Source organism: Mus pahari, chromosome 13 (assembly GCF_900095145.1).
Source record: "Mus pahari chromosome 13, PAHARI_EIJ_v1.1, whole genome shotgun sequence".
Lineage (NCBI taxonomy): Eukaryota > Metazoa > Chordata > Mammalia > Rodentia > Muridae > Mus > Mus pahari.
In genome coordinates this window covers 36,109,804-36,118,885 of record NC_034602.1, presented here as the reverse complement: position 1 = coordinate 36,118,885, position 9,082 = coordinate 36,109,804, and the positions used below count along the sequence as shown (strand labels likewise).

General features: G+C 43.6%; 1 long non-coding RNA gene across 1 annotated transcript in view; it reads right to left on the bottom strand.

Annotated features, from left to right (window-relative positions):
- Window positions 1-7,896, bottom strand: part of LOC115065234 — a 33,903-nt gene extending 26,007 nt beyond the window's left edge. The window contains exons 1-2 of the long non-coding RNA XR_003845028.1: window positions 7,720-7,896; window positions 7,478-7,578 (exon numbers count right to left, since the gene is read on the bottom strand). This is a non-coding gene — a long non-coding RNA (uncharacterized LOC115065234). The remainder of the gene's footprint in view (window positions 1-7,477; window positions 7,579-7,719) is intronic.
- Window positions 7,897-9,082: the final 1,186 nt, after the last annotated feature.

The following is a 9,082-nucleotide window of genomic DNA, read 5'->3' as shown; positions in this document are numbered from 1 at the left end:
CACACACACACACACACACACACACACGGCTCAGTTTCCGTGTTATGTGGGAAAACTATTCTGGAATTGATGAGGGAGAGAGATAGGACTTTTTGTTCAGCTCTCCATTCAGATCCACCTCCTCTGAAATGACCTTGCAAGTTCTAGACTCATCATACTGCAATAGCTAGAGGTTAGGCATCCCCTTGGGAACCCCTGAGATTAAGAAATCCACCAATTTGCTTCTCAGAATTCTGTTTACTTTTTTTTACCTCCAGGAAAAGAAAGCATTAGACCACCATCTTCTTATGGCCATTTCTCTGATCTCCATCTTCACTAACACACCCATGCCTGCAGAATTCTTGGTCCAAATTGAAACTCCCATTGAATCTTGACTCTTTGGGCCTCCCTTTTGGATAACAATTCATTGTCACAAGAACAACAGCTCAGGCCAACGGATGCTAGCATTCCAGTCAAGTTTGATCCGAGTCACTCATTTGTGTGTTGGGTGGGGTGGGGTGGGGGTGGGGCTCGTGGAGAAGAGGCTGGCCAACACTAGCTGATAAAACATCTGCATTGACCATTCAGGTCCATGGCATCTCTTCCAATCACCTAACCTAAGAAGGAGAGCCTACTTCTTTCTCTATAGAGAAGGCAGCTTCAGATGCGTGGGCTACCTACAGATAGACACGTGACGACAAGAGGGCGGGAAGCTTCTGGCTTCCCATCCAATTTATGTCTCTTGTTCCTCCTTTGAGAAATGGAGGCATCGAGAGAGCGATAAAGTTCTTATGACGAAAATCCAGAGAAAAGACGAACCTTGAACGGTACATTTCAAAGAAAAAGACAAATGAAGAAACCACCCTTGAAAAACATCAGATAGATTCCGCTATTGCGTAAGTCCGCCAGAAGATGGGGCCATGTGTGCTTGTCTAAAGTCCTTTGCAAACTCCAGAGGTTGGAAGGGAAAAGGAACATAGGTGAAAGTCGTACCACAGGATGCGTTTAGGGTAGGTTTTCTTTTACAATCTCTCTCTCTTCCCTTCCTTCCTCTCTTCCTCCCCCTCTCCTTTCTTTTCTTTCTTCCAATCACTGTACATTCTTGGGGATCAATCAGAGAACCCGCACTTTCCTTGTATTTTTAAGTGTATGTAATAAAAACCTCTCTAGTTTGGCTTTGAAAATAAATAAAGCAAAAGCCATGGCCCTTCCACTAAGCTGTCATTTCTTTCAGGTTTTTAACCCATAAAAAAAAAAAAAAAAAAAAGAAGTTTAATGCCATCTACCACACACATTTGAGAGAGCCTTATTTTAAGCCATGGAAAGCCTCCGAAGAAAGGTAAAACACCCGCCAACAAAGAGGTATTCTCTATCTGCAGGGACTGGCCTGAGAGATTTCATTATCACACCACTCCCACATCAGGGAGGTAAAACAACAAAAGGCAGGAAGCAGTGGCCATTTGTGAATGGGCAGAGGAGGCGTTGAAAGGATGAGCTAGAGGCAGGGGGAATAAGAAGGAACAGGAAAATGGTATGTCTTATTTTCTCCAGCTTCGTAATTTACTGTATTCAACCTTTGAAATGCGCTATTAAGTATCTGTTTTCTTCCTTTATTAAAGGACTAATTTCCCCCTCTTACTCAACTTCTCTGCTTTAGTCTAAAGAAAAAATTGATTGCAATAAAATACAATGATCATTTCCATGACAATATCAAGAGTTTCGAAATCAAGCTCACAACTTCTGAGTGCAATTATGTCACAGCTCCTGGAAAATTGGCCTCACAGAACAGATTGTGCTAAATCCTAAGCTTGTTCCTAATCAGGGCACAGCATACAGAGCGCCTTTGTCAGCCCAGGGGTGATTGTGATGAGCTCCATTGAAGCTTGGACCATCTTCTCTCAGACATCTTGGCAGTCCTGAATACCAGGAATTTACAGATTTTTGTAGCACGATTTAGTATCTGGTTAAGGTTCAAAAGCGAATGGTTTGACCATGACTAATCTTGCTTATTTTAGAACTATTGTCTGGAGAGATTCTGAGATACCTTCTCTTGCGGAAATTGTTACCTACATACATGCACACACCAGACATGTACGTACACACACACACACACACACACACACACACACACTTTAAAATACTCTGGTGTTTTTCAGTACCCATGAAGTAAGAATTTGTGCAGTTGTGTATAGGACATCTCCTAGCTAGAGACACTTGTCTTGTATCTTAGTATGTGGGCTGGCTGAAAGAAGGCTTTTTGGGGGCTCGATTCAAAGCCAAGTTCTGAGTCATGCTGTGATCTGTTGGTTAGAGCAGTAGTGTTGCCAAGGATGCCAAAGCCCAGGATGGTTAGCTCTAGTCAGGTCCCCATAAAGCCCACCTTTCAGCCAGCTTACTGACAGCATAGGCACAGTGGTAAGAGCAGCTACTTAATCAGGGGTGTTTCAGATGATGTCCTTGCTCAAGGTTACAGATAGGTGAAGGTCAGCTAGTTTGCTGAGCCACCTTCACCAAACAGTTATGAAAAAGACCACAAATCGCTTTCATTGTCTTCTTTCTACCAAAGGGTACAGAAATGAAAATGGTTCCAGATACTAACCATTGTCCGTTGAGAATGCAGGGCACAGTGTTGTCTAGATTATAAATAAATTCACCCCACATTTAGGTTTCATTCAGGACATCCCAATTGTGTGTCATTAGTATAAACCTGTAAATTTTCCTTTATTTTTTTCCTATAAAATGGTAATGAGCATAGTACCTGTAGCTAGCACAGTGCAAAGTGCACAGTGCACAAGGCAAAAACACTCAGTACAAGTGAATCATTATTACCCTTCATCTCTTGCAACAGATTAAAACGTGGAAAAGCTCCAGGACACAATGGAATCGATCAGCTCCAGTCATTTTCATGTGTTTTCAAGTCATGAATAACAATGTACAGAAACAGAAGTGTGACCAGAAGCCCACATTTGTAGAATAGACTCAAGAGAGATGTTTCTGAATAAGATAACAGGACCTAGAAGGTAAAGCATCTTTGCCCCCTTTCCTTTGCCCTGGAACGCTGCTGAGAATGTGTCTAGAAACTTAAGAATTCCAAACATGATGTTCTGATAATCACTCACTTTAAACCTAGCCCAGACCTTGAATCAACAGATTTCGAGAAAGAAAAAGATTCGTACAGGAAGGAAGAAGAGGCTGTCATCTGTTCTATTTTGTGATAACGACACCAAGGTGTACATGATCTTGATGCCTGGTCGCAGGCAGTGTAAGCCCCTCAGAATGTACTAAACTGGTAGCAGAGACAGACATCTTCATAGAAATAATGACTAAGGCATTCTTGGCTTAGACCCAGATGGTGTTCTAGACAGTCTTACAGAGCTCAGAACGTGCTAATAATCTGCACAGGTCTATGGGGCAGGCTCCACGGAGCTTATTATCCCCTTAAAGAAAGGGTAGGCCATCCCTGAGCTTGAGGGAGACATGGGAAATAATAACCATTCACTCAGAGAGATCTCTGAGGGGAAAGGTGTAGAAAAAAATAATCTGTAGAAAGATAAGAAAACTGGCTTCTCTACCCGCATGTCAGGGCATTATTAACCTCACAGAGAAGTCATGAGGACAGTATTGCCAGTGCAGGGCAGGGGAAGAGATAGACTTTATCAAATGAAGTGCTCTTGGAGACTCAGCATAGAGAAGGTGATGCTCACAGTCAGGCTCTGGGAAGAGTAATCAAGTGCTAAGCATAAAATGAAGGGCTGAGGCAGGGGAACCGGTTGAGAGATAATTGCTGTAGTTCAGCAGGACATTATGAAGCTTTGGAATAGATGTTGCAGTGGAGTGAGAAGAAAGGAAAGGGTGTGGAAGAAACAACAACTTGACTCAGAGAATAAAGTGAGAGAGAGAGACAGAAGACCTGGGGTGCAGGCAAGATGAGAAGCTGGCTCAGCAGGCCAGCTGGTACTGGCAGTCACAGAGAGAGGCATGGAAGTGCGTTGGGGTTTGACGTGGATGAATGTGTGGGGATTATGGGATACTAAGTAGAAAGATGCAGAGGGTTCTACCTGCAGATTGATTCCAGGGTCTATCAATCCTGCCACTCTTAGCTTGGTGATTTTGGAAAGATCATTTAATTTCTCTTCGGCAGCAGTTGGCTCTTCTGACAGCTGTGCAGCTGAACTCAGTGAGATAAGACTTATCAAATGGATAGCTCAGGGAGCAATACTCAGTAACTGGCTATTTTCTGTCTCGTATACTCATTAAGTTTGGAAGAATGGAATCATTCAAATTAAGTGAGGAGTTAAGATGAATATATTTAGGTCATTTTGCAGGTGACAATTGAAGGTAGTAGTTATGTTGAAAAGGACAGAGATGACAAGTCTTTAAATTATATACAGAGTTGTTTATTGCTGTTAAGAGTTACCCATGGGACTCAGGCGAGCTCCTGAGCCAATTCACACAGTGTACTAACCCAAAGGAAGGAAGAGGTGTGAAGAAAAACATGAAGGAAGAAATAGAAAAATTCAATGACTATATGTTTGGGCTTCAATTCCAGTGGGGACTCCACAGATGATGAATCAGAGATTTGACTTGTCCTATATCAAAAACAAAGGAAGTCAGCAATTAATTCAGTTGAACACTTTCCCCTTGATACTATTCTATTATCCTGAGCCTCTGTTTCAGTCCTTAGCTTACTACTCAAATGGTAATACAGGGTAAGGTAAATTGGTCTAAGAACAGAGCTGCCCCCAAATGCCCAACTCTGTACTAGAAGCTAATGATCATGCTATCGCCACTGCTACTAAGAATTCAGGGGATGGACAAGTATGGAAGAAAGATGAAATGGGGTGATTTATATAGTTAAGATGCAGAGACATTTATTTTTGTTGTTATTCAACTCCCTTATATCCAAATGATGTTGACAAATTATGTCCTTGAAAAAAAAAATCAAGGCAAGGTGGGGCTGTGATGGCAGCAGAAATGTCTTATGGTGGGTTATGTCAATAGACATTGGATCACTGCTGCAGAAGAGCAAGCATACCATATAGCACTATGATAGGCATGGAAAAGAAAGTGGAGAAAGGTGGCCAGCATGGGCAGAAGATAGCAAGAGAGGACTGTGAGAGGCCCCAGTGCCAAAGGGAAACAAGAACAAAGAAATAGTTTCTGGACAACAATCATAGTTACCAAGAACATCCATCTTCCACTCTTCCATGTATTGGGCGGAGGGATTATATTTTTAAACCCTTGGACTCTAGGTAGTAAGGCAGATTCCTGTGACCCTCAAAAATGAGATTTGGGCGTGTGTATTCTATATCAAGTCTAGCTGGACACCAGTGCAAATCCTTTCACCCTCTGAAATCACTACTCACCATCCTGGTTTTCTACCCACAACCCATCATGGTGTTGACCATTTTAATATTTCCCAGAAATTTTCAATTAAAAAAGCAGTAATTATAACAAAAAAAATCATAGCACAATAACTTATTGTTGAGTTTTAAACAATATACCAAAGTCCCCATACAATTAACTTGGAATTTTTCTTCAGTTTAATCACATTTTTACTTTATAGGTCATATGATTTAAGACATGACATATCTGGGGATTTGGTCCATGGGGAAGACTTCTAAGCTAGGATTCAGAAAATCAACTCCTGAGTCTGATATATCCTTCTTGCTTTGTGACCTTGGACAGATAACAACTTCTTGGGGTCAGAGTTTTGTCTATAATCAATGAAGTGGGGAATCATTCTCCTGTGTCTGTCTGGAATGTGGTGAGGGAGAAAAGAAATAAAAGCATTGAATATGACCTAATACAAAGGTGTACAATTAGATATATGCAGAATGTGAACAGGATGTGAACAGCTGTTTCTAAATTATGATTAAACTTTGGGAGTTCTTGAGTCCGGTGAGATGGTATGGTGGTTAAGAATACTGGCTGCTCTTCTAGAGGATCCAAGTCCAGTAATTAGCACCCACACAGCAGTTCATAGCTCTCTGAAACTCCATTCTCATGAGAACCAACATCCTCTTCTTGTCTCTGCTAGCACAGGCACATATAAGAAAAACAGTCAAAGTGTATGCCATCAAAATCAAAATAAATTAATTAAATTAAAACAAAAATAATACTTTGGTAGCTCTTACTAGTGTAGGCATGCATTCAGTTTCTTGATAGATCACTTTTAGTAAAACTTAAAATACCAATTTTTGTGGTTAGCAATAGATCTACCAAAAATTACTTTAAGATAGATTTTGCTGAGGAAAAAAAAAAAATATGGTCTTCAAAAAAAAAAAAAAAGTTGATTTCCTGTTGTGTTGGCTGTTCATGGGTTCCAATCATCACTCAGTGTTCAGCCTGATAGGGTTCCCACCATTTCTGACCTGTTGTTCAGCCATACATGAGTAAACACTGCTCTGAGGGCCTTCACTTTGCAATAGAATTCCCAATTTGAAATGACATTTCTCGATTCTATCCATAGAACCAGGGAATGCTATTCTAGGAAGCCAGGGAACTGAACATCTTTAGCCGTCAGTAGCTATGGGTGCCTTTCATTAACGTGTAGAGATGTAACATTGGACTCTGATTATGTTAATAGAGTCATCCAGCATTTGTATCATAAAACCCAACTTCATTGAATTAGGAATGGTGCCCAGTATAGAAGATGCAAACAAAGTCTTTTGTTTTGGGTTTTTTTGAGGCAGAGTTTCTCTATGCAGCCCTGGCTGCCCTGGAACTCACTCAGTAGACCAGGCTGGCCTCGAACTCAAATCTGCCTGCCTCTACTTTCGAAGTGCTGGGATTAAAGGCATGCGCCATCACTGCCTGGCTGCAAACAAAGTCTTAGCAAGCCTTCGAATACCACCAGAAAGATCCACTTGATATTCTATGAGCTTCAACTGATGTGGGAAAAATGGATGCTTGTAAGTAGCAAGATCTATTGGATCTGTCACCAATGCAGAGCCAGAGGAAGATATGCTAGGCAATCAGGACAGGACAGTACGCAGCAAAACTAGGCAAGAGCTAGCTAGCTATAGGTATGTGCTCTCCCTGCCCCCGCCCCCCACCCCTGCCCCCGAGCAGTATTTACTATACTGGAGAATCAAATGTGAGGTAAGATGGTTGGGAAGATAGCATCTGGGTGGACAGACAACCAGTAACCAGTTAGGAAGTACTAACATCACATGGTGGGAAGGCATCAGAGAAGAGGCTAACTCTCCTCGTGAGGCTAACTCTTCAAGGCTGGCCTTCAGCTCTGAGCTCCCCAGAGCAGCAGAACAGAGACCAGAGAATAAGGGAGTCATCTAATAAGGGTGGGAAAGATCTGCTGCTGTGTCCACCTGTGTAGACCTGGATTAAGGCTCCCTCTACCCCACAATGAATGGCTCCCCATGGATAAGGTATTTGCCTTCTGTATGGATGAGCACCTTCCATCTCCAGAATGACAAAGCTTTGGCCAATCGCCTTTGTCAACTTGACAGGCTTTAGAAACACCCAGATGACATACCTGTGTATGTACCTCGAAGGATGAGTCCAGAGATTTAGCTGAGGAAGAAAGACCTACCCTGAACGTGGGTGGGGCACCATGCCATCCTCCGAAGTCCTGCTCTGAAAAAAAAAAAAAAAAGTGAAAACCTTAAGTACCCACATTAGCTGTCTGTTTCTTGCTTTGTGACCCCGGATCCATTTCTTCCCTACAATGACAGATTTTTGACCCCCCCACCCAAATCTTCTTTACACGGATTTTACCATATAGTTTGTCACAGAACTGGAAAGGCGACTAATAGACAATTACTGTGTGAGGTACGGTGCATTAACATGTAGAGAGAACTTGATACTGGGTCTGTGGTATCCTGCCAGGGCTACAGAATGTGGGACCGTGCTGGCTTCTGAGGTGTGGGGAGGGGCCTTCTGACCTTCCTAGTTCAGCCTAGCCTGCCCTACCAGCTGCAATGTCACCCTAGGCAGCCCCGGTCCGAGTAAAGGCTTTGCAGACAAAGGACACTGCACCCGGGGGACAGGGTTTGCCTCGCACAGCTTCCTTTTCTGGCCACAGCTGGCTGGAGGGTGGGCGGGCTCTGAGCAGCGAGGCTCCCCCGCCCCCACCGCTTTTTACTGCTGAGTCATCCTGCCAACCTCCCTGGGCCCCCGGCCTGGTGTGACTTGAGCTCCCAGTGGGAGGAGCCAGTTCTGGTGCAGAGGAAAGTTAGGTGGGGTACTGCCGTTTTATTTAGCGGCGCGGGCGGGGGGGTGGGGGGGATCAAAACTCCTCTGATGAAACAATAGAGGTGGGTTTATGGGGAGGATGGGCCTTTTGCCAAAGCCTGGCCTGCCAGAGCATGCCGGGGGAGGAGGGGCTGTTGTCACTGGGCCTTTTGCCATGAACTCACTTCAGCAGTCCTGAGCGGGAGGCAACAGACCAGGAGGGGATGGGTGGTGATTTTATAAGGATGGCCCCTGTGGTTGAGAGTCTGTTTCTCTGCTTTACTTCCCCAGCTCTGCAAGCTGATGGAAATAAATTCGGACTTGGGCAAGCATTGGTTCGATGCAGGCTCCGTATTACCAAGCTTTTCAAATGCCCTGCCATTCGATGCTGACCAATTTAGAGCCGGCTTTCTTCCTCCTATTTAACCTGTGTGGACAATGAATCACACTGAGGTCATAAGAGGACACTTTGCAGGGTTAGGGGGGACAGGTAGCAACACAGGGGGGTGGTTCTCTGGAGGCTGCAGTGACAGAGCGGGCAGTATTTGGCAATGAATTTCACAGGCAGTTGAGTGCAAAGTCACAGGGCTTATAACCTCATCACCTTATTGGTGCTATCCCTGTTATTTATTCTTTCAAGTCAAATAGCACCTGCACCATGGCAACACGACCTTTCAGTTGGGCTGGTTCTATGGGATGAGTGAGCAGAGTCCAGACAACTTACTTTCCCCTGGCTGTTCTTGCTTCTGAACTTCCTCCAACTGACCCTGTTTTGTAACAGAATGACCGTCAGTCTCTTTTGCCTTATTTCATGGTTTAGAATGCCAGTACACAGGACAGACATTTCACAAATTCCAGAAAAGCTTACTTCATTTAAAATACCACTTTCAAGTGTCTAACACCTAGG